The sequence below is a fragment of the Chenopodium album genome, chromosome 18 (assembly GCF_948465745.1).
Source record: "Chenopodium album chromosome 18, dcCheAlbu1.1, whole genome shotgun sequence".
NCBI lineage: Eukaryota > Viridiplantae > Streptophyta > Magnoliopsida > Caryophyllales > Amaranthaceae > Chenopodium > Chenopodium album.
The window spans coordinates 18,486,831-18,512,385 of record NC_137851.1 but is presented as its reverse complement, the minus strand read 5'-3'; the positions used below and the strand labels follow the sequence as shown (position 1 = coordinate 18,512,385).

At 39.2% G+C, this 25,555-nt stretch overlaps 1 pseudogene across 9 annotated transcripts; it reads left to right on the top strand.

Annotated features, from left to right (window-relative positions):
• Nucleotides 1–1,987: 1,987 nt before the first annotated feature.
• Nucleotides 1,988–7,976, top strand: LOC145591598 (CBL-interacting serine/threonine-protein kinase 6 pseudogene; annotated as a pseudogene). Of its 9 annotated transcripts, XR_014102330.1 has the most exons (5): nucleotides 1,988–5,711; nucleotides 5,803–5,921; nucleotides 7,239–7,322; nucleotides 7,446–7,552; nucleotides 7,669–7,976. The product of XR_014102330.1 is annotated as a CBL-interacting serine/threonine-protein kinase 6 pseudogene, transcript variant X2 (transcript). The 9 variants fall into 9 exon arrangements; XR_014102334.1 differs by having other exon boundaries at nucleotides 1,988–5,921; nucleotides 7,255–7,312; XR_014102332.1 differs by having other exon boundaries at nucleotides 1,988–5,921; nucleotides 7,255–7,322.
• The last annotated feature ends 17,579 nt before the right edge of the window (nucleotides 7,977–25,555 follow it).

Sequence of the window (25,555 nt, the reverse complement as noted above, 5' to 3'; positions counted from 1 at the left end):
AACTTAGGCCCCGTTCTTTAGAGTTGCTCTGCTCTGCTTTGCTCTGCTGAAATCTGCTCTGCTTTGCTCTGCTCTGCTGAAATTTGCTCTGCTCTGCTCTGCTTCAATCTGCTCTGCTCTGCTCTGCCCTGCTCTGCTCTGCTGTGCTTAAAATTAATACTTAATATTGAATTATTATAATAATAATGTATATTTAATAAAAATAATAATAAATAATTAATACTTAATGATAATAATAATTAATATTTAATAATAATAAATAAATAAATAATATTTATTAATAATAATTAATATTTATTAATAATAATACTTCCTCCGTTTTCTTTTACTTGCAGCACAGCCTTGTGGCACGTGTTTTGAGCTCTGGTTTATGTAATGTAAATGGATAAATTTTTCATTATAATTTTTACAAATGATACTTAACTCTATTCTAATTTTCGTGTAAAAATTATATTGATAAAATCGCTCGTTTACCCTCACTAATCATCTCCTAAAACTGCGTGCTTAAAAGGTGTGTTGCAAGTAAAAGAAAACGGATGACGTATATAATTAATATTTAATAATAATAATATAATTAATATTTAATAATATAATTAATATTTAATAATAATAATAATTAATATTTTATAATAATATAATTAATATTTAATAATAATATAATTAATATTTAATAATAATAATATTAATAATAATATAATTAATATTTAATAATAATATATTAATAATAATATAATTAATATTTAATAATATTAATATTATTAATAATAATTAATTTTTAATAATAAAATTTAATGATTATAATAATAGTAATAATAGTAGTAGTAGTAGTAATAATAATAATAATAATCATAATAATAATAATATTTAATATTTAATAACAATAATAAAGCATTACAATTATTATTATAGTATTAGTAGTAGTAATAATAATTGTAATAATAATAATAATAATAGTAATAATAACAATATTAGTAATAATAATAATAATAATAATGATAATAAAAATAATAATAATAATAATAATAATAATAATGAAATCTGCTCTGCTTTGCTGAAATCTGCTCTGCTCTGCTCTGCTTTGTGGAAATCTGCTCTGCTCTGCCCAGAAGCTCAAAAGAACAGGGCCTTAAACAACAAACCCTAAATCAGCTACACGATTTGCTTCTCTCCAAATCACCACAAAAAATCCCAAGGATAACAAATTTTATTGAAGGCAAAATAATTGTAGAAACCGTGTAATATCATTGGGAATTCAAAAACGGCATAAACAAAAACAAAAACAAAAACCAGGTGCTTAATAAATCACGTTTATTATTCACTTAATAACAAAAAAAAATTAAAAAAAAAATAGGCAGTGAATCGTCCTTAAAACAAGGGGCAGATAATTACGCATCTACGCTACAATTCAAATCAAGTAGTAGCGGTGTGCAACGGATCAGATCACAACGCATCTACGCTACAATTCAAATCAAGTAGTAGCGGTGTGCAACGGATCAGATCACAACAATTATCATTGATTTTAGTAGTAGCAATGCAAGTTGCATTATGGTGTGGGTTAAATGATTAGGTCTTTCACACGGTACACGTAAGACTAAGTAAGCAAATACCCTACCACCATTGACTTATTGAGTTGTATCCACGTATTTTTTATAATGCCTTTTCCAACTTTACCCATTCTACTTTTATCAATTTGCGAGTCAACTTCAGCTTCACCACCATCCATCCTTTTATGTTGTGATTATGAATGAGCTGTTTCACAACAATACTATTTGTGCCTAACAAACCAACAAATCTATTTTCAAATTATTTAAAAATAAAGGATAGGAATTGTAATTTGTATTGAATTTTCCACGTCAGGATGAGTCAAGTTACAGTAAGTATTTTATATTTAATTAAAAAAAGAAAAAAAGCCAACTGAAACGATCCCTCTAGGTTTCTGCTGAATTTTTCCCTTTTTTTACACTATATATACCTTCCTACAATTTTTATCAATATTATTCAAACCTAAAATACCTCAATATTCATTCTCTCTCTCTACTTTCTCTCTCCTACAAAACTACTTTCTGTCCTCCGCCGTTAGAAACACAAATACACCACCATAAAGCCGCCGTGAGAAAGAGGCGTTAGCCGGCGAATTAATGCGGAAATATGAGTTGTCTATCGCTTTTTAACCCGTATGTGCGAGGTGGTATTGCTCAGAAGAACCATCATGTGCTCGGAGGCCGGAATTGGCACCGTAAACACGTCGAAGACGGGTAGTTTTTCGTTTTTTTACAACAAAATACAAAATATAGAAGATCTTGTGAATTCTTAAACCTCCTCCTCTCTCAGATTAGAAAAAAAGAGTAAAGTATATATTATAATCGGGGTAAATTTAGTAGATTTAATTCGTAATTTCTCAAGTCTAAAATGATGGGGGAATTCATGTTAGCGGTTAAAGATAACAACAGCAACAAAAATGCCGCCGAGTCGCGGCCGAATTACTGTAAATTGGTGATGCAGGGGAAGTATGAGCTCGGAAGGGTGCTGGGTCAGGGGACCTTTGCCCGGGTTTACTATGCGCGCAACCTCGAATCGGGGAAGAGCGTTGCGATGAAAGTTGTGGGAAAAGAGAAGGTCGTAAGGGCGAAGATGATGGATCAGATGAAGAGGGAGATCAGCGTCATGAAGAGGCTGAAACACCCCAATATTGTTGAGCTTTACGAGGTTATGGCGACCAAATCGAAGATTTTCTTAGCGTTGGAGCTCGTCCGAGGGGGCGAGCTCCACGCTAAGGTCTCGAAGGAAGGGAAATTGGAAGAACATACGGCGAGATCGTATTTCCGGCAATTGATCTCTGCTGTTGATTACTGTCATAGTAGAGGGGTTTTTCACCGAGATTTGAAATTGGAGAATTTGTTGTTGGATCAAGATGATAATCTGAAGATAACTGATTTCGGATTGAGTGCTTTCTTTGAAGAAGAGGAGAATAACCAGGTTTTATTGCGGACTACTTGTGGGACGCCGCATTATGTTGCCCCTGAGGTGGTTAGCAAAAGGGGGCAAGGTTACGACGGTTCGAAGGCGGATATATGGTCTTGTGGTGTGATATTGTTTGTCCTTCTTGCTGGTTATCTCCCTTTTCATGACGAGAATATTATGCAGATGTATCGGAAGGTGTACAAGGGTGATTTCACTTGTCCGACTTGGTTTTCGGCCGAGGCGAGGGAGTTGATCACTCGGATGCTTGATCCTAACCCTGCTACACGCATCACCTTGGCTGAGATTATGGAATCAAAGTGGTTCAAGGCTGATATCTTCGAGGCCGACGATGAAGAAGAAGGGAATAACAACACCACCATCAACAAGTTCCTGAAGAAGGAAGTGGAGGCGTTGAATGCTTTCCATATCATATCGATGTCAGAAGGGTTAGACCTCTCCGCCCTCTTTTCGGAAGAGAAGAAGAAGAGGGAGGAGAGGGAAGAGATTGGATTCACAACAACAATTTCTCAAACTGAAGTGATTTCGAGGTTGGAGGACTTGGCTGCCTTGAGTGGTAAGTTCAAGGTCAGTAAGGTTGGGGACTCTGTGGTGAGGCTGCAAGGGCAGGAGAAGGGTAGGAAAGGTAGGCTGGTAATCGTGGTCGAGCTATTCGCGGTGTCTTCCTCTTTCCTAATGGTGGAGGTGAAGAAGGATAGCGGCGACACGCTCGAGTTCAACCGGTTTTGCCAGAACCAACTCCGCCCTGCTCTCTTGGATGTTATATGGACCACCGCCGCCTCCGATAATCACACCATACCACCTGCCTCATACCCCTGTGTTGCAGTGTGCTAAAATTTTGGCAGATGCCTTAAACACCCCCTTTCTTTTAGGATTTTGAGAGTTTGACATGATGTTATATTGTTTGTGTTGTTTTTCTGTTGTGCTATTGATTAATTATTTTTTTTTTTTTTTTTTTTTTTCATGTTTCATGTCCATGGTTTTATCAGTCAGTTATAGATTTTTCTTTTTATGTTACTGATGTGTACCTGATTTTCGATGTCAATACAAGGTGATTAGAACTAGCTTCTTCTGTCTAAATTGCTTAGCAATTACCATTGTTTGCCATACTGTGTCGATGTTTGCTGGTATAGTTTTCAAAAATCCGATTTCTGGTTTTGCCTACTCCAAGGTTTTCAATCAAACAAACATTTTTATCACAATTTTGACAAGGGTTTGCTGGTATAGTTTTTAAAATTTGATTTTCAGATTTCGTCTACACCATGGTTTTCAATTAAAGAAACAATTTCACCACAATTTTTTAAGGTTTGCTAAATTGCTGGTGTAGTTTTTAAATTTTGATTTTCAGCTTTTGTCTACGCCATGGTTTTCAATTAGAGAAATAATTTCATAACAATTATGATGTTATAGTTTTTAAAATTTGATTTTCAGAATTTGTCTACATGGTTTTCAAATTTCAATTAATGAAACAATTTCACCACAGTTTTGATAAGGTTTGCTGGTATAGTTTTATAATTCGATTTTCCAGTTTTGTCTACACCATGGTTTTCAATCAAAGAAACTACTTAAGCATAATTTTAGTAAGTATTCACTGGTTTAAAACCCTCTTGTAATTGGGAGGAAGAAAAGCCTTGCAGGTTTTACACTCAATAGACAAGAAAAATCATCATTCAATCATGCTTTAGTTCGATTTTTCGTGTCAGTTCTTCCCAAAATGTATTTTTCAAACTGTTATAAGTTGAAAATTATTTCCCCTACTTAATAAGAGTCGTAGCAATGTGTGTTGAAAACAATTTCAAAGCTTTGAAGCAACAATTTCAGAGGAAGCAGACACAAAGATTGTCCTTCCTAAGTTTTCCAAATGGTGTTCATTGAAATGGGAAGGAAATTGAATCTATTTTATCCCTTCCCCAGTTTACTTTTTCTTTCCCAGCCTAACAATCAATGGAGCATATGATCCACTAGTCTTCGAATTCGTACTCCCTAACTCTTTTAATCCCCTCACCCAATGAAGCCGAAAGTGTCAAGTAAATGAATAGATTTAAACTTGTCATTGTATTCACAACTTCCGTAGCCCATGTTGCAATTGTTCAATGCATTGACAATGAACACTAACAGCCTATTAACCTTTTTACTCAATGTAAACATTTGAAAACAGTTAGTAAATTTTCTTAGACTATATGTAATTGATCATCATAACTGCACATATCTGCTTGTTTATTCTTTATGAAGAAAAGTAGCCAACCTCATGGTATGAACACTGGAGGAGACATTATAAGGTGAATCATTCAGTAAGTGTTTAGTGTTCAATAGTTATTTGATTAATGTGTAGTACATCTGTTTTTCCGTTTTTCCTGTTTTTGAGATGGGATGATTTGAATCTGTGCTGTATGTTTATTCCATTTGGTTGATGAGATAACATAACATGTGTGATATGTACCTTTTTTCAATCCGTTTGATAGCTTCTCATATGATATGTTCCATGTTCTATTTCCATCTAGTTGATTGAATAACATCTAATATGTCTTGCATGTTCATGTTCCATGTGGTTGACGAAATGATCTCTGATGTGTTGCATGTTCATTAACTTCAAATGTATGACGTGTTTCATTTACGAGTTTCTTGAATCTTGATAATGTTTGTCAAATCTGTTGCGTACTTCAGTCTCCCTTTCTTCTTTTTCTTGTCTTGTGTGTTTCAGGACTTGATCTTGGATTTGTTGGCCAATTATAGTAAGTCTGTACTTTATTTTGGTTCTGACTTTGCAATTTATTCTGTGTTTTAGTCCGTACCTGCAGTGAAACTGTTGTTCCCCTCATACAGGTTGGTATTTGGAGTTAAGGTTCATAGCTGATCTATACTATGATTGTGGTCAAGCGTCTTTGATAGTTACAATCAGATTACAAGGACATTGGATATTGCTTAATTGCGTAAATTGATAGGTAAAACTCTGCTTATTGCCATCATTTTTCAAGAACATCTTAAAAGTTTGTTAAGAATAATTTCAGACAAAGTTTCATGTTGTGGGAGTTAAGATCAAGAATCATTTACTTGCAATTGTAATTTACACAAAATTGAGTACTCTTAACGTTCTTCCTATAGTTTAATTTTCTGCTTCCGAATAATGCTTTACCGCATATGATAGTTTTATTTTCTGATAATGCTTTACCCTGCCGTGATAGTTTAATATTTTGCTTCGAATAATGCTTTACTCTGTTATGATGGTTGCTATGGTTTTTTTTTTTTTTTTTTTGTTAGCACTTGCTTCCATATTCTTTTGTTATATTATGCCCTTATTCGTGCACCACCTTCATAGTTCATTCTGGATAGTAACATTCTTGCACCACCTATCAGCGTTGATAAATGGTTATGAAATGAACAGTCTTTGAATCAACTTGTGACTCTCCTAGAGTCGTATGCCCTGTTTGGAAAAACTAGCAGTGGTAGTTGGTAGATTTTAGCAGTCGAGCAGCGGGAAACTGTACTCATGACAGAAATCACTTCGACAGTGATAGAAGCCACTTGCTTGAAACTGTACTACATTGTGAACCACTTGCTTGAAAGTGAAACTAGTACATTGTAAACCACTTGCCTGAATAGTTGATATTGAAACCATATTAAACTAATTAATTACAAGAGCAATGATGTACCTTAGAAAACAACCCATTATTTTATGTAGTACTGTATAAAAAATTCGACACTTTAGGCTCAATGACAATTATATGTATATCTAAGAGAACGACCTCTTTAATTATTTGCTCTTTTTGACTTTGATGTAGCCAATAAATACTTTTAGCCTATTAAATTAGGGAGTAGTTGTTAAATTATTGTTTGATTAGATCATTTCGATTTCAAGTTGAAATTTTTTTATAAGTTAGTTTATCAGTACCTTTTAATTTGGTGTGGATGCCAACTACTTTCAATACTTTAGCTGATAAAGAATTTGTGGTGAATTTGTTTTTTAAAATTTTGTTTTTAATGTTGTAAAAGATGGCCAAAATTCTCAAATAGGCTCTTTTTTCTCGAACTCAATTAGTGGTTTTGTTGACATAAAAAAAACATGGTAGTAGCCTTTTTACTGTAGTAAACTGTTAATTCATTTATATATATAGCCACTATAGGTTTATTTATTGTAAAATCGCTAATTAAATTAGCAGTTTATTATGAACTTAATCTACCTATTTTTTGTATTTAGTTTTATGTTTTAGCTTTCAATTTATGGCAGTGTATTTTAACATACTACGTATAATTTATGGCAGTGTATTACTGATCCAGGCTCATTCTCGAGACTTCTCTTAGCTACTGTTATGTAAACACACGTACACAACATTCGGTAAACACAAGTGAGGATTGTCTTTTAAGTTTGTTATGTAGAGTATTTAAGGTTCACTAGGCAAAGATTTCATTCATTTTTCTTGCTTTCATGTCAGGCTGTTAGACTTAATTCTTGTAATGGTTTTGAGCAGGTGTTTGTTGACTCTGTTTCGTAAGGCTTAATTGCCTTGGCGGAGATCAATATTTCTTGATTTAATTAGGCTCGCCGAGCCTTGTCCTTTAAAAAAAAGCTTTACAGGTGAAAAAAACATAGAGGATGCTAAATGCATGCTTCTTTCTTTATTATTGCTAAATGCATGTTTCTATCTTTATGATTGCTAATTATATAATTAATCTAATTTTTTTGTGTGATAGGTGCGAAAGTTAATGATCGGGTAGCTTAAAATACGGAGCACAATATGGTTCTCGTGAAGCATTGGAGAGAACTCATGCTTCACGTTGATTATGGCCTTATGGGTGATTCAGCATTCATACAATCACACGCAAACAGATGGAATTGGATGTGAAGATATTTCCTTTAGATTATTGTAGAAAGTTGAGGAAGGTTCATTAAGTATTTTATTGGTCATGTAATGTAGAATTTTATGTCCAAATTGCAATATCAATCGTTATCACAATTTAACTTTCACTTTTTTTTAATAGACAATTCTCACTATTTTCAATATTTATTGCTAAAGGTTGATAGTTTCTTTTTTTTTTTTTCCCCTCTCTCTCTTAAAACGAGAAGAAAAAAGATTTCATTAATTTAAACGGCACTTACAAACAATTCCTACAAAATCTAAAATTCCAACACAAGTACAAATCGCCTTAGAACTAGTTACATTACAGATTCGATCAATGATTGCCTTAATAAAAAACTTCATCCGAATCAATACTATCTGTGAGTTAGTACTAATTTAGCTTGAGATCCACGGATGAGTAGTTGTTTGGGTGAAAAAACTCATTATGGCATTTTAGATACTTTCGGGGACGATGAAACCCTAAACCTTCAAATTTTAGTACACGAACAAACAAAGAAATAACCCTAATTAAATAAACACCATCATAAAGATGAGATCCATTTATTGAAATCAATTAAAAAGTTTTTTGGGGCTTACCATCGGCAAAAACACCGATGGAAGCCCCTACAAAAATTTACAATTGAGATCAGAAGAAAAGAGATGAAAGAGAAAGAGAGAAAAGGAAAAGAGTGAAGGAAAACCTTCAAAAAAAGTAGAATATCTAGCAATGGAGGCTAGAAAATCCTTCCCAAGGGGAAACTCTAGAGAGAACCAAAAAACCCTTCCAAGGAGAAAACCTAGAGAGGACTAAAGGTAGTTTTATCTACTTTTATATCTACGAACATTTATACAATCTATAAAAGAGATTGGGTATAACAAATATTTCCTCCGTTTTATTAAGATGTATTACTTTTATATTACAAACTTTTAGAAATTTTTTTAAATAAAGAGAGAAAGAGGTTAAATAGAAAGGGCACATGTGATCTCAGAGAAATAAATTTAATTTAGAAAAAAATAAAATAAAATAATGAGTAACACATCTATATTGAAATTTTCATTTATAAAAAGTGATGCATCTAAAAACACGAATGAAACATATTTTCATTTGAATCAAATATAAGAATTCATTCATCATAACAATGATCATTAAGACGATCTTGCACCATATGATGATCTTATTTGTCAATTGGTTGTTGGATCGGTTGTTTGTATTGGTTGCTCAATTGCATTAGCAGTTTGGCTATTAACTATTTTTACATATATTTGGTAAAATTAGCTATTAATTGTTCGTTGTAGCCTATAGGTATACAAAATGAGTTTTGAGGACATAAGTATATTTATATTTTACTCTGTATATTTTACTTTAACTAATATTATTATTGATAATTATTTATTAATTATCAATTACTTAGTTTGAACTATTTATTAGTTAGGAAAAATTGCAAAGAATAATACAACCTTTGGCCTTTTTTTTTTTTTTTTTTTTTTAATAATACAACCATTTGATTATACCTGATTATTACAACCTTTAGGGGGTGTTAATTTTAAACAAGACATAACCTGTTTGTAACTTGTTTTTGTAGGTCACCGTGACACGTGTCATTATTTTATTGGTTTTGTAAATTTAATTAATTAATGGAAAATTTGTTAGAAACAACCTTTTAAAGTGTTCACTTTATTTAAAACAACCTTTTAAATATTTTTTTACAAATTAAGACCACATTATAATTTTTTTTTATCAAAGACAACCTAATGCTAATTTTCGGCGTTGACTCTATTTTTCCGATGTTGACAACGAGTGTATGAGACATGTGACCTCATATATTGCTAATTACACCCCTTTCCCTCCAATTCACTCGTACTAAATCCCCTCCTCTCTCAAAGTAATTTGTCACTTTGAAGGGTTTTAATAGGAGTTAATTGGAGGGGAAAGGGGTATAATTAGCAATATATGAAGTCACGTGCCTCACACACTCGTGGTCAACATCGGAAAAATAGAGTCAACGCCGAAAACTAGCATTAGGTTGTCTTTGGTAAAAAAATTTTATAATGTGGTCTGAAGTTGCAAAAAAAAATTTAAAAGGTTGTTTTTAATAAAATAGACACTTTAAAAGGTTGTTTTTGACAAATTTTCCTTAATTAATTATTATTTTATTATTAACAAAATTATAAAAAAAAAACCACCCATCCCTTCCCCGAGGCACAACCACCTCCCCCACAGTCCAACACGCAGCCCTCCCAGCACTGGTCGGCTGGCGCCCAGCTTCCCCACCGCCGGCCGATCTATACTCTCCCTTTCTCTTTAACCCCATCATGCCACCCCAGCCAGCGAAACCTACGCAACGCTTACATCAACTAGCTCTGCCACGACCAACACGGTACCTTAAGCAACACACGCAACAACAGCCACCGCACCAACGCTCCAATTCGAACAACCAAACACATCAAACGCTCCAAATCGAACAGCAGCCGCGCCAAACGCTCCAATTCGTTTGATTCAATTAATCCAACGGCCGTGATTCTGGGTGGGTTTCTTTTCTTTCTTTCTTTTTTTTTTCTTTTTTCTTTTTTTTTTTTAATTTGTTAAAAATTTAAAGCTAATGACATAAAAAAAACAACTTTTATCACAAATTATAATTCTAAAATTAATTATATTAAGTTTTTTTTTAAGAAAATAATATTTAGACCAATTACATTATGACATGTGTCCTGGACCACCGGTTTAACAAGTTACAAGTTTTTTATCTTGTTTAAAATTAAGACCCCCCCAAAGGTTGTATTATCCAGGTATAATCCAAAGGTTGTATTATTAAAAAAAAAAAAAAAGAGCCAAATGTTGTATTATTCTTTGCAATTTTTCCTATTAGTTATTGTAGATAATAATGATTAATTGCTAATTACCAATTAATAATGAATTGTTTATTACTCCCTCCGTCTCCGAAAGAACGACTCTTTTGGGTTGATTTTGCGGGTATTAAGAAAATTAAATAAAAAGAAGTAAAAGTATATTGGAAAGATAAATTTACCTAGGGTTTACAAAAAGTAGAGAGATATAATAATAAAAGTACATGGAAAAACAAAATTTTATATGGGAAAGCTAATTTTGCACAAATATTGTTGTAAATTGGTGGATATTTTAATGCAAAAGGGATGATCATTTTGGGACTACAATTTGGCCATAAGGTTCGAACTTTTGGGGACGGAGGGAGTACTAATTATTAATTATTAATGATTAATTGTTAATTAATACTACATAGTTATTAATGGATAATTATTTATTACTAGTTATTAGTTATTTATCTTTAATGATTAATTAATATCTATAATTAATAACTTTTAATTATTAATCATCAATTATTAATTGTTAATTATTTAAAAAAATTATAGAATAGTTAATGTAAGAATGAAAAGCCAAAAGTCAAGACTAGCTTTATATTTTTGGCGGAAAAGTCAGCTTTTCAGCTATAGAGTGCTAAAAATCCATTTATAAAACACTAATCATATCCGTTTGTCTAACTTAAAAAGCCAAAAGTCAATGAAAAAGCTGACTAAAAAACATTACCAAATAACTCCAATATCTCTTGCATGTATTGCTAAAATATAATATTTTTTTTAGAGACGGGTGATTTGTTGCAACCTCGAGGATGATTTTCGTTTAATTTATCTACCTGTGATTACGCATAACTCTTTACCAACTAACCAACTCTTTACCAACGAACCATTCCCACCACGGAGGTACTCATTACTCAATACACTTGAATGATGATATTTTTTTTTCTTTCTTTCTTTAATTTTTATTTTTATGGATAGCCAAAATATTTACATAATCTTAAAGCAACTATTTCAATCTCATTTACCAGACTAAATACTCCAAATGCATATATTATCATTTATTAAAATATTCATCTATTTCCAAAATGAATATTCCTATTTTACCTACTCCCAAAATACTTCTCTTAATACGAGTACCGGTTAAAAAACCAAATTTAACTTAAGAAAAGAAATGAAGGGAGTAATAATTATTAATAAGTACAAGTAATATTTTGAATCACATTTTCTTAGTTTGATAATGTGAGTTGTAAATGACACAAACAGAAATAAACAGTCATTTGTATATGTATGACTCTATTCATCATGATATTATGCTTACTATCAGGATTAATTTGAGTAGTTCAAAATGATGTGGATACCAACTAAGCTACCTTAGTTGCTAAAAGTCTCTCAAAGATGACAATAAAAATTTGAGCTCTAACTTCACATAAAAATAATTGAATTTCAAATCTTATTGACATCACAATTAATCATGATATTTATTTAAATCAAATTATTTACCCATCAATTATATTAGCATCTTATGTATTTTAATTTTATACTTCATGTGTATTTTTTTATGACAGGTGTGAATGTTTATGGCCGGTTAGCGAATAATATGGAGCACACAATGAATCTTGTGTTTTGACGTATTTTTTGAGATCTCATGTATCGCAAAAAGTGGTGGGAAAATCAGAAAATCGTACAAAAACAGAGGGAATGAGATAATGGGAGATGTCTTCCTTTGACTTATAATGTAGGACATTGAAGAAGATTTTGTAGATTAACAAAAGATTATCACATGTAATACAAGTTTATAGTTTCTTACCTAAACTTTTATGTATGATTGTATGAATGTATGATAATTGAAAGAATTATAGAATGACAACTGTACGAGGAAAATATAATTAATTAAGCAGAAATATTCAATGATATGGTTGTTAGAACTTAGAATGTTCTTCTCTTACCAAAATTTTAGCCTCCTTTTTCTTTCTTACTTTGTTTTTCATTAAAAATTTGTGGACGGCAAGCCCACCTTTGAATTTTCTCAATCGATTTTCTTATAATAAAGTCAAAAACTTACTTTAAAGAATATACGAGCTATTATTATTATTATTATTATAGAAAAATAAAGAAGACCTACAAAGTCAATTGATTTATAATAAATTAGTAGGAACCCGAGATACAATCTAAACCCCACCCCTTTAGCTATAGCGTATAGAGTATAAAACATATTTCTGGGCTCCAATCATGATCTTAAACTTTTGAGTTGGCCCTCTAACATGGTATCAAAGCCAGAGTGACACCAAGGTCACGGGTTCGAATCTCATCCACCCCCACTTTAGCCCAAACGGGCTCTCATGTGAGGGGACGTGATAGAGTATTAAACATATTCGTGGGGTTCAACCATCAGCTTAAGCTTTTGGTTGAGTTGGTTCTCTAACATAGCGAAGCTGATCATGTTGAAAATGGAGCACCAATATCTCGAGTCTTAGCGAATGCGTGAACCCGTTTCAGCAACGCAATAACATCTTTCTCTAATTTTCCGAATGAAGAAAAAGAGAAAGGAAGAAAACCATAGCTAATAGCCCTGCAACGCGCCCCATACTTGTCCCGCTTCCAATGAGTCACAGCCAACACAACACAACTAGGAACGAAGTCAGACAACCCTCATTGTGGCAAAGGAGTAGACCCCGTCAAGTCAACACACATATTATAAAGCATCTAAATCAACGTGACTGGTAACATTTAAAAACTTATGAGTAAATTACTAAAATCACTTGATCTTTGATTTTAGTACAATTTAATTAATATCTCTAATTATATACTTGTATATGTATTTGATTTTTTTTTTCTTAACGACTTAATTTTTTTTTATTTTGTAGGTATAGTTTAATGTACACTTTTCATACAACCCTTCATTCATTCATTCATTCATTCATGTTGTTGTTGTTGTTGTTGTACTTGCTTTATTGTATTGTAGCCTTGTACGCCTACTCGTTTTATCAACTTATCTTTGACCTCACAATAAGTAAATTTTTAACCCACTATTTCTTGTTTAATTCACTTTTTTTTTTTTACACTCATCTCATTTTACTTTATCTCCTATATTATCCTATAATAACTTACACTTAGGCCTTGTTTAGTTTACCTTATTTTTACTTATTTCATAAAAAATAAGTTCAGATTAAATAAGGTCAGAAAAAATAAATTAATTTCAGATCAGATCATCGTTTTCTATGCAATTTTTTATCGCTAAATATCTTTAATTTCGTAATAAAAAAATTTTGAAAATTACATATTAATAAAATACATATTATTACGATCTAACAAGATCCCACTTGATATATTTTTACCTTACAGATTATCGTACGCTAAAGGTCAAAGATTGGTTAGACCAGATCAGACCAGATTAGTAAAAAATAGATAAACTAAACAGGGCCTTACTCATTTTCTTAAACTCTTCGTATTTTCTTAAAATGTACAGAGTATTGTATATCAATAGTAATTAAATAGAACTTAAAGAATAAAGAGGGTATAACTAACTATATTAGATTATAAATATTGCACAAAATTTTTATATCTATAACATACTTTTTGAATATAAAAATCAATCATAGATATACCTCTCAACCATATCATTTTATTAAGAAAAGATTTTTTTTTCCCAAGGAATAGGACATGCACTCCAATATGGTACCAATACGGCAATAAGGTCAAGAGCCTAGAATCCTTGTAGATAAGGTTGTGTTTCCTTTATCTTGTTATTAAATTGGGAAATTTCGAGCTTTATCTTGTACCTTTTGTTTTTCTTAATTATCCATAGCTTGAGGAACATGGCCCACATGAAAGTGCCACTAATATGAAGGAGAATAAAAGTGTTAAAAAAAAAAAAAAAACAAAAGTGCCACTAATATGAAGGAGAATAAAAAGGTTAGATAGGTGGATACATCAAAAGGGGCCACCTCGGCCCACATAAAATTATGGACCCACGTCATGTTGTAAGTAACCTTTATGGGAGGGTAAAAGGCCTAAGAGTGGGGTCCTTATTGAAGAGGATAGAACCTTCTTTTTTTTCTTTTTTTTTTTTTTTTTTTTTTTTTTTTTTTTGACACAAGGAGATGGACATAGATTGCAGAGGAAATGAAAAGTAATCTTATCTAAAGTTGTCGAATTTTGTACACCCGTACCATAATAATTCCATTTCTTATCTTGGCAGAGTTTTATGTAAGTGTGTAACATGAAGTACTTCACTACTTTGTATTGTTTTTTTCTTTTTAGTGCAATTGGTTGGTAGTTGGGATTATAACGTATCGGATCTGACAAAGTTTTAATAAAATTAGATTCGTTTTTAAATTATAGACCTATATTCTGATTTGGGTAAAAATACTCTAGGCCAGTTGGCCCAATCAGAGTCCGCCACGTGTCATTGAAAGGGGCGCCACCTTGGACCTCTCAGGGAACGACACGTGGCAGACGGATAAAAGGACCTGGGATTGGCGGCTTTCAGGCCCAAATCCCGAGGTCTGCAAAAGCTGCGAGAGTATTCCCTAGGGTACGAAACCCTAGGGAGTGCACGTTTTTCGAGAAGCCTATAAATAGGAGATGACCTCCTCATTTATGGGCTACGTGAGACATCTTGACATTCAATACGAGATACGTTTCTTTTGACACTCTTTACGAGATATACTCAGTGATTACTAATCATTGTTAGAACTGTCACTCTCAAGAGAATAGTACACCCAAGCTCGAAATCCGAGCAGATAACCCTTTACATTCCGCACCTTATTCTTCGGACTGAGACTAACTTAAGCTTCGGAGGCGGACCACCGACCATTCGGTGCTCCGTTGTTTTGCAGGTACAGACATCCAAGCGAGCATCCAGTCTTAGTGTTGTAACTCTCCCAAGGGACTCAAAAAACCCCGAAACATTTGGCGCCGTCTGTGGGGAGAGTACCTCTAAGATGGCCTCTTTGGAAACTGTACCCATTTCTGTAACTAATCGGCCTCCAGAAACCAATCGGCCACTGGAGACTAATCAGCCACCAGAGACCAATCGGTCCCTGGACGAAGTGTTGGTCCAGACGGACCATGATTCAGGTGACGACGGTGACGTCGAAACTTATACTGCTAGAGATGGGTCTCTCATCTCCAGGCGCATCCGCAACAAGGAAAAGCGGGAGCGCCCTCACTCTCAGACTGCTCCGAGCAAACCAGCTGGACATTCAAAGAAGCCGTCTGATTCTACCCATGCGGAAGGGTCAGACCCAGTAACCAGAGACGAGCTCATGAAGCTTGTGAGCACTCTCCGTGGTGAGATAAAACAACTCACCAACAAGAAGTCGGCTACTCTTGCCAAGGAACAGTCGGCCAAGAAGTCAGCCCAAATGGGCAAGAACAAATCAATCAGGGACCGACAGCCGACTCCTCATCCTAAGGACACGGCTCGGCCTCAGTTTGACCTTTCAAGACTCCGTTTCCCAGAAACGGTTGCAAGAAAAGCCATTCGGTATGTTCAGCCGAATGGTAACAAGAAAACATTCTCTGATGCTCGACATTACATCGAGCAGAAGAGGAATGAGCTTTCAGAGTCGGCCTCAACGTCGACTTATCACGACAGCTCCCAGCATACCTCGTTGAGGTATTCACATTCTGTGCATGAGACTCCAATAAGCAGCCCCCTGGTTCAAGTTGGACCTCATGTCATCCAGCCGGCTCAGTACATGGCTCAGCCATTGTACCAAACGCCTGCTCAACCTTACATCCAGCCTGCTTTCTTTGGAGGACAGGCGGCATGCGGCTATCAGCCCATGGACTGGCAGCTTAGGCTGCAGCATCTTGGAGACCAACCCTCTGCTTTCTCTAAGGAAATAACCGACGCCGAACAGCTGGCCAAGGTTAAAAATGTGTTGGTAGGAACCTATGATGGGACCACTAACCCCGAAGACCACCTGCTAGCATACACCCACCTCATGTATTTACAAGGGCTGGATGATGCCGCATGGTGTCGCTGCTTTCCAGCCACGCTGAAGGGCATAGCCCAACAGTGGTTTGGCAACTTGCCGGCTGGTTGCATTAATAGCTTCAAGACGCTTGCGTTCTTGTTTGCTTCCAACTTCTCTATGAACATCCCTGCCAAGAAAACAAGCCTTGATCTTGGCAATGTACAGCAGGGAAATAGAGAAGGCTTGCGTTCTTACGTCAGGCGGTTTAATCTGGTACGAATCCAGATCCATGGGCTATCTGACGAGGTCGCCTTCACAGACTTTTTCAAGGGTCTGAAGGACGGTTCTACCTTCAAGTATGAACTCGTCCGAAAGCAAATTTTCACTCTGCAGGGAGCGCTGCGAGAGGCGGAAGCCTATATACAGGCGACCGAGCTCTGCTCCTCCAACAAACAGTCAGACTCTAAGAGGTCCGACCGACAGAAGGAGAGTCGGCCTGCTCAGTCGGCTCCCAAGCCAGAAGAGAGCAAAAAGAAAAAGCAAGTCTGGGCCGTTGATAACTCTGATCAGCCGGCCCAAAAGAAGAAGAAAGAGTGGAAACCGTATGTCCCAAGGTACGAATTCCACAAGGACTGCTGCTCCATTTTGATGGAAATCAAGGACCGACTGACTCTTGAGAAGCCGACTCCAATGAGAGGTTCCATTGAAAATCGGAACAAAAATAAACATTGCCACTTCCATGAAGATGTCGGTCATGACACCACCGACTGTTTCAGCCTCAAGCGAGAGCTTGACCGTCTGGCCGACAAAGGACGGCTAAAGTCCTATGTGAAGTCCAAAGTGACTTCAAAGGCGAATCAGGGGCAGTCCAAAAAGAAGGCTCCCCAGCCGACTGTTAGTACCGACACCGATGAAGATCCGGTATATACCATAGCAGGCGGATTCGCCGGGGGTGGCCCGACCATTCGGGGCACCAAGGATCATCTGAAAAGGATGATCCATTCTATTGAAGAGGGAGAGGCGGTAGGCACATCCGCCTTCCCCGAGGTCATCATCACCGAACAGGACAGAGGCAAAGTCCGTCGGCCGCATGATGACCCTGTTGTCATTGAATGCAAAGTGGCCAACCAACTGGCTGGTCGAATTTTGATCGACACGGGCAGTTCCTCTGACCTCATCAGCCTCAAATGCTTGTCCAATCTCAAATACAAGCCAGATAGCATGATGGAGGTCTCGCACACCCTTGTAGGGTTTGGGGGAGGACTCGTGCACCCAATCGAACGGATAGATTTTCCCATCCGGCTGGGGCAAAAGGGAAACGGCCGACATATGACCATCCGTTTCCTCGTGGTTGAAGAGCTTACTGCCTACAACCTCATCTTTGGTCGACCCACTCTTAACGAGTGCAAGGCTGTCATCATTCCTGCCCTCATGCTCGTCAAGTATGAGAGGAATGATGGAACAGTCGGCTCCCTTAATGGGGACCAGAAGACAGCTCGAGAGTGCTATCTCTCGGATGTCAAGCCTGCGGCCGCAGCAGCCGTCCGAGGCAAACAAACAGTCGACCTTGATGATGACAAAGACCAAGCGGCCCCACCAGCTGAGAAAAAGAGAAAAATTGATCAACTGGTGGCGGTCAAAAAAGAGAAAAAATAGAAATCACTGACCGGGGAACGGTCGGATGATCTCCGTCCCGAGCCGACTGGTGAACACATTGATATCCCTCTGGATGACGCTTGGCCAGAGCGGACTGTTAAGGTAGGGACGGTTGCATTTGCTAAGCTAGGTGACAGTTTGCACCAGCTTCTGAAAGAATTCAAAGACACCTTTGCCTTTGAAGTAGAAGAGATGCCTAGCATAAGCCCGGATCTCGCTGTCCACAAACTAGCCGTAGATCCTAAAAAGAAGCCCATTCGGCAAAAGAAAAGAAATCACGGCGAAGAAAGAAGTCAGGCGGCAGCAGCTGAAGTTAAAAAGCTGCTGGACGCCAAGTTCATTCGGCCATGCAACTTCCCTGATTGGGTAGCTAACGTTGTGTTAGTAAAAAAGCTGAATGGTACTTGGCGGATGTGTGTTGACTACACCGACCTGAACAAGGCATGTCCGAAGGATAGTTATCCATTGCCAAAGATCGACAGTCTGGTCGATTCAACAGCCGGACATGCCCTGATGAGTTTTATGGACGCCTATTCAGGCTTCCACCAGATTCCCCTGTGGAAAAAAGATCAAGAAAAGACGGCATTCGTCACTGATCAGGGGTTGTTCTGTTATACTGTGATGCCGTTTGGTTTGAAGAATGCGCCTGCTACTTTCCAACGAATGATTAATACGGTCTTCATTAATCAGATTGGGAGGAATGTAGAAGCATACATTGATGACATGATAGTCAAATCCAAACTACAAGTGGATCACCTCACTGATCTCCGAGAAACATTCGCCACACTCAGGCGACACAAGGTCATGCTAAATCCAAAAAAGTGTGTCTTTGGTGTTGAGTCTGGGAAGTTTCTCGGATTCCTGATTGATCAAAGGGGAATAGAGGCCAATCCTGAGAAAATACAGGCGGTCATCGACATGCAGTCGCCCTGTACTGTGAAAGAGGTTCAAAAGCTTACAGGTTGTCTGGCGGCCTTGGGGAGATTCCTCAGTCGGTCAGGCGATAAGTGTCTCTACTTTTTCCAAGCAATCAGGAAGAAGACTAATTTTGAATGGGGTGGTGATGCAGAGGCGACCTTTCAAAAGTTAAAAACTCATTTGCACTCTTTGCCGAGGCTTGTTAGCCCTTTGACCAAAGAGACGCTCTTCATGTATCTGGCCGTCTCCGATCATGCCCTCAGCGCTGTTCTCTTAGCTGAAAGAGACGACACTCAGCTCCTAGTCTATTTCATCAGCCATGTTCTCAGGAACGTTGAGCTTCGGTACCCCATGGTTGAAAAGTTTGATCTTGCTCTCTACATGGCCATCAAGAAATTGAAACCTTACTTCTTGGCACATGCGGTAGTAGTCTATACTGACCAGCCGATCAAGCGGCCTCTGACAGCCTTGGAGTCTTCTGGACGAATGCTCAAATGGGCGATTGAAATGCAGGGATTGGAAATCACTTACGAACCCAAGAAAGCAATAAAGGGGCAAGCATTCGCCGATTTTATTGTGGAAATGACAAGGCCGGCTGCTCCGGATGATACTAGTCAGGTTTGGAAAGTGTATGTTGACGGGAGCTCCACTGCGAACGGCTGTGGTGCATGGATTATCTGTCAGTCTCCTGAGGGGGACAAATTTGAATATGCACTACGGTTCAAGTTCCAGGTCTCTAATAATGAGGCCGAATATGAAGCCCTGCTTGCTGGCATTCGGTACTGTAAGGCAGCAGGGGCAAAGAAAATTGACGCCTGCTCAGACTCTCAATTGGTCGTACTCCAAGTGAATGGAACGTACGAGGCCACTCATCCGGCCATGATAAAATATCTGCAGGCGGTCAAGGCTGAAGTTGGGACACTTGAAGAATTTACACTAAGTCAAGTGCCCAGGTCTTCTAACAATCAGGCGGATGCCTTGTCCAAGCTAGCATCATCCGCCTCTTGTGAAACGCCTCGGTCAGTCTTCTGGGAGGTCATGGAAAAAAGGAGTATCTCTGAAGAAGACTCCATTGGAGTTCTTGACCGAAGCTCAACCTGGATGGACAGCATCCGGACTTACCTTACAGACGGCAAGCTCCCTGACTCACCACAGGAGGCGGCTGTTTTGAAAAAACGAGCGGCTAACTTCGAGTTGCGACAAGGAGAACTCTTCAAGGCTGGTTTTCTGAAGCCTCTGTTGAAGTGTGTTACCCCTGAGAAGGGTAAGGAAGTCCTCGAAGAGTTGCATGCAGGATTCTGCGCCTCCCATATAGGGGGCAGATCCCTTGCTGCCAAAGCCAGGCGGCTTTACTTCTGGCCTACACTGGAGTCGGATGCAATGGAGTTGGTGAAAAAATGTGACAAATGTCAAAAATTTGGCAAGCTCATTCATCGTCCGGCTACAGACCTGTCGGCCATCCACAGCCCAATACCCTTTGCCAAATGGGGCATGGACATTCTGGGGCCATATACAGCCGCACCAGGCGGCAAGCGCTAAATATTGGTGGCTGTGGATTACTTTACTAAGTGGGTAGAGGCGGAGGCAGTCAAAAACATTAAGACAAAAGATGTTATTTCCTTCATCTGGAGAAACATAATCACTCGTTTCGGGGTGCCCATGTCTATGGTTTTTGACAATGGTCCTCAATTTGAGACGCCTCAACTCAAGACTTGGCTGGGAGACCAAGGGATCTCTAGCTTTTTTGCATCAGTCGGCCGGCCTCAAGCAAACGGCCAGGTCGAGGCTTTTCACAAGTTAATCTCAGACGGAATTAAAAAGAAAATTGAACGGGCTGGTGGCCTTTGGGCGGATGAATTACCACACGTCCTCTGGTCCATCAGGACGACTGCTAAAGGGGCCACTGGAGAGACCCCATTCCTTATGGTGTATGGTGCAGAAGCTGTCTTGCCCATTGAATACTATGAGCCGACTCTTCGAATCATGTTGTATGATGAGGAGGCAAATTGGGAGGCCATGCGTCTAGCATTGGACTCACTACCAGAGTGCAGGGGAAATGCTGCCTTGCGCCATGAGATATACCGTCTGAGAATGACTCGGGCTTACAACAAAAGAGTACACAGGCGTCCTCTCAAAGTAGGGGACTTTGTGCTACGAAAAATGGAAGCAGTCGGTAGGGCGAATGAGCAGGGAAAGCTAACCCCAAATTTGGAAGGCCCCTACCGAATCTATGAGGAAATAAGAGACGGCACCTACCTTCTGGAAGAACCAGACGGCAGGCAGCTGCCCAGAACTTGGAATGTAGACAACTTGAAAAAGTACTACTTCTAAGTACGAATGTAAATGCTTCAATTTTGTTATCTCAAAGATTTGTTAATGAGAATATGCTTCCCTTTTTCAAACTTTTATTATTTTCAGCACCGTCTGTACCAGCTACAGACGACCAATATGTTTGAAAGGCGTCTGTCTCAACAGCAGACGTCCCAAACCCTTTGAAGGAGCCGATTGTTCTAAACAGTCGTTCCTACGAAATTTTATGAAGTTTATACCAACATTTACTTAATCAATTACGAGGCCTAAGGCCAGATAAATATAAAAAGAGACCGAATGGTCACAGTCTGCTCCAACATGAGTATGACCGTCTGCTCCAACATGAGTCAGATAACCGGCGACGCCCATTTGGGTGAATTCGTTGAGGAGAAGCATCTCCCATTTGGATGGCACATTGCTCTACGAATATACAAGCGGCCCAACCGAATGCTAAGGCAGCACTCGCAGTCGTTTGTTTTAATCGAAAGTGAAATCTAAAAGGCCAAAATTCTCTATCTGTTCTAGCACAGTTCGGAAATGGTCACTGTTTCATAAGTAGAGGCTAACCGAGGCATAAAGCCGGATGCGCCTGTTTTAGCTCAGGGGCAAAACAGGCGGAAAAATGTTATAAAAATGCGTTAAGTTAACTACTTAGCACTTATTTGAGGCTATCAGCCGGATGCCGCCTGATCCTTACCTATGGGGCAAGACTGGCGGACGAATTATTTTAACGAAAATAAGTTAAGTCCCAGACTTAACACTTTAATCTCAATGAGGCCAATGGCCGGATGCGTCTGTTTTTGCCTATGGGGCAAGACAGGCGGACGAATTATTTTAACAGAAATAAGTTAAGTCCCAGACTTAACACTTTAATCTCAATGAGGCCAATGGCCGGATGCGCCTGTTTTTGCCTATGGGGCAGAACAGGCGGGGATTTTTCCTTAGCATAACAGCTAAGTTGGAAATTTGCGTTCTGTTCGAGTCAATGGCCGAATGAACACTTATTTTTGCCAAATTCTAGATGGACGTATGCCGCGTGGTTTGGGGCAATCACCATAGTGATTGATTGACTTAGAAACCATGAATACTCTTATAAGTATCAATAATTTCCAAGTCAATCAATCTCATAAACCGAAACCACTCGACATCCGTCCAAGGGCAAGAACATTCGCATGGTATACAGGTTATAATACTTAGCCAAAAAACATGCAAAAATTTCAAACAATTCAAAGGGCAGAATGAAAAACTTCAGCCAAATGGCCGAATGATTCAAATTAAAAATGACCAATCGCCACCAGACGATTGGTTAAATTGTTACCTGGCAAAGCCAGGGAAATTGTCAGATTACCCGACCCCTCGGTCGGTAAAGAAACATAAATACTCGGCACACAGGCCGGAAAAGCAAGTACATGGCCATTCGGCCGCAGAAACAGAAAATAAAAAGCTTAAGTGATCAGGGGAGAGCCTCTTCATTGGCAGCCGACCTGTTGTCCTTCGGCTGCTCTTTATCATCTTTCTCTCGCTCCTCCGCCTGATCTCCCTCCTCCTCCCCAGAGGACGACTCCTCAGAAGAGTCGGACCCAGAGCCTTCAGCAGCCTCGGCCTTAGCATCAGCCTTGGAAGCTTCTTCCATCTCCTCAAGGAGGCGATCGTCGAGAGCTTTGCTGAGCTCATCAAACTTGGACTTCCAAATCTGATAGTCCGAGCCTGGCTGAACAGCCGCCCAAGTGTCTCACATGATGATCTCATTGTCCCTGATCATTTGTTTGACCAGTTCAGATCTCTCTTGCTCGGCACGGGACTCGAACTTGGTCCTCAGCTGGAGCTCCTGGTTGGTGAGTTTATGCTCCAGGCGGCTCACTCTATTCTGGGCCCTTTCGGCCTCATCCTTGGCATCCTGAAGGGGCTCGAGCTCCGCCTTAAGGGATTTGATCTCCTTCTTGAGGTTGGAGACCTGAAGGCGGGCCGAGTCCAGATCCTTCTTCACCTGCAGATTGGCCTCCGACTGCGAATACATCATATCAAGCGTCAGAAATTCATTCTGAGCAATATCAAATTGAGCCCTATCCAAGGCGGACTCGGCCTGAGCCTTAGCAGCTTTTACCTCTTTGGACTTCTCCTTGAGGGGTTTTCCGAGCCCTTGGACGCGCAACATGGCCTGCAAAAAGAAGCCGGATGGTTAAGAACCAGGCGGATAAAAGAAAGAGACGAATGTAAAAGTGATTCAAGGCTAAGTCTACCTCACAAAGATTCCCTAGAATACCATCAAGGTCTAGGGTGCCGACTCCTCTGACGGATGCTTTATCATCCGGATCAATCGCCCTCAGCATGGACTTGGCCATTTGAACTACAGTCGGCCTCTGTATGGGAACTGCAAGAAGAAAAAGTTAGAAAAGTACTCAAGTATGGATAACTTGAAGAAAGGGAAAGGGGACGAATGGTTCTTACCATCTTCCTCATCCACCTCCTCTTCCCCCAGAACCCTCTTCTGACCGGTAGAAGAGGCGGGCCTTTTCCCCAAAAGCCTCTCCTTACCGGAAGAAGAGGGGGGCTTTTCCCCCAGAAACCTCTTCTCACCAGCAGGGGCGTCTGAGGGCCTCTTGGGCTTATGAGCAACGTGCTTCCGGCCGCCCTTGCCGGATGCGCTCACATCACCCGCCCTAGTCTTTTGGAGCTTAGGGTCGGATGGTTTGGACGGGGATTTGGAGGAAGTACCCTATGTCATTGAAGACAAAACAAAGGTCAGTAAGCATTCGGCAAAGGATAAGCATTAATCAGAAAAATGCTAAGTACAAAATCTCACCCTTGGGGTACCGGCTGGTTGCTGCTCTCCCACCCTTGCAGTGGTGGCTTCCGTCCTGTTAAGGACGTTTGATCTGTATCTGGCAGGAGATACAGCCGGCTTCCTGGAGGCCGAGAGTTTCTCCATCGCTTTGTCTGCAAAAAAGAATCAAGTGTTCGTCACATTTAACCAGTGAAGACAAGCAAAATAAATACGGCATATTAAACAGACGGCCGACTACCTCTCGGCATCTCAGTACTTAGCCCACAAGCGGCCAAGAACGTCCCTTCCTCAAACCATTTGTACAAAGGGAGATAGCATTGAGGGGTGACTTCCTTGTCCCCCTCATCATTCGTCTTCACAGACACGGTGAACAAACCCGCGTCCATGATCTCCTCCTTTGCTCGTCTAGGAAGAGCTGGCAATGCACTCCTGCCTGCTAGGAGAGGTGGATCCTTGTTCCACCTGTTATACTTTTGGTTCAGGCGGCGGTCGGCAGTTTTGACTATGTAGAACTTAGTTCTCCAGTCTTTCCACTTGTTCTCTTTGCCGACAGCCATCATGTACCCCTTGCAAGTAGTCAAGGTGTACCAGCCCTCACCACCTCTAGCAGGCGCCCTGCTAAGATAATGCATGTGGGCGAATGCTTCAAAGCTCGCCTCCACTTCCAGCATCTCGCAGGCGGCAACGTACCCCAGAATATTGATCCATGAATTGGGTACGAGTTGCCAGATACCAAGTTGGTATCCATACAAAATCCTCTCCACGGCCGGGTGGAGAGGGAAGCGCAAGCCAGCCTGAAAGGCCGCCTCATAACAACCGAATGCTCGGTCTTCATAGCTGGCCATACTCGGCCAAGTAATGGTGTCGTCCTTATTGGGGACGCACAAAGTGAAGCCATGGCCCAGAACAACCTTACGCTTAAAACTTGTAAGGCCGTTTGCCATGGTGTTCCGCCTGCTCTGCGGAACATGATGATAGTAGGGGGCTTTCTCCAAGCGCCTGGAAGCGCTCGGCTCGGCCCAGGATTCCCCCCTCTCAACTGCCAAGGACTCCCTGGCAGCGTCTATTCTGGTCCTTGCCTCCCCTGAAGAGGCGGAGGCATTATCTGAAGAAGATGACGAGGCCGACTCGTCATCAGAACTGTCATCAGAGCTAAGGGACTGCCGACTGGTGCCAGCAGGGTCCTCCCCTAGACTCTCTTCCGGCGCCTGTTCAGAAGGCCCGGCTGCATAGGTTTCATCTGCCTCCTCCAGTATCCTATCACTAGGAGTACCGCTTGAAGAGGGCGAATGGTAATAAGTAGGGGTAGGAGGAAG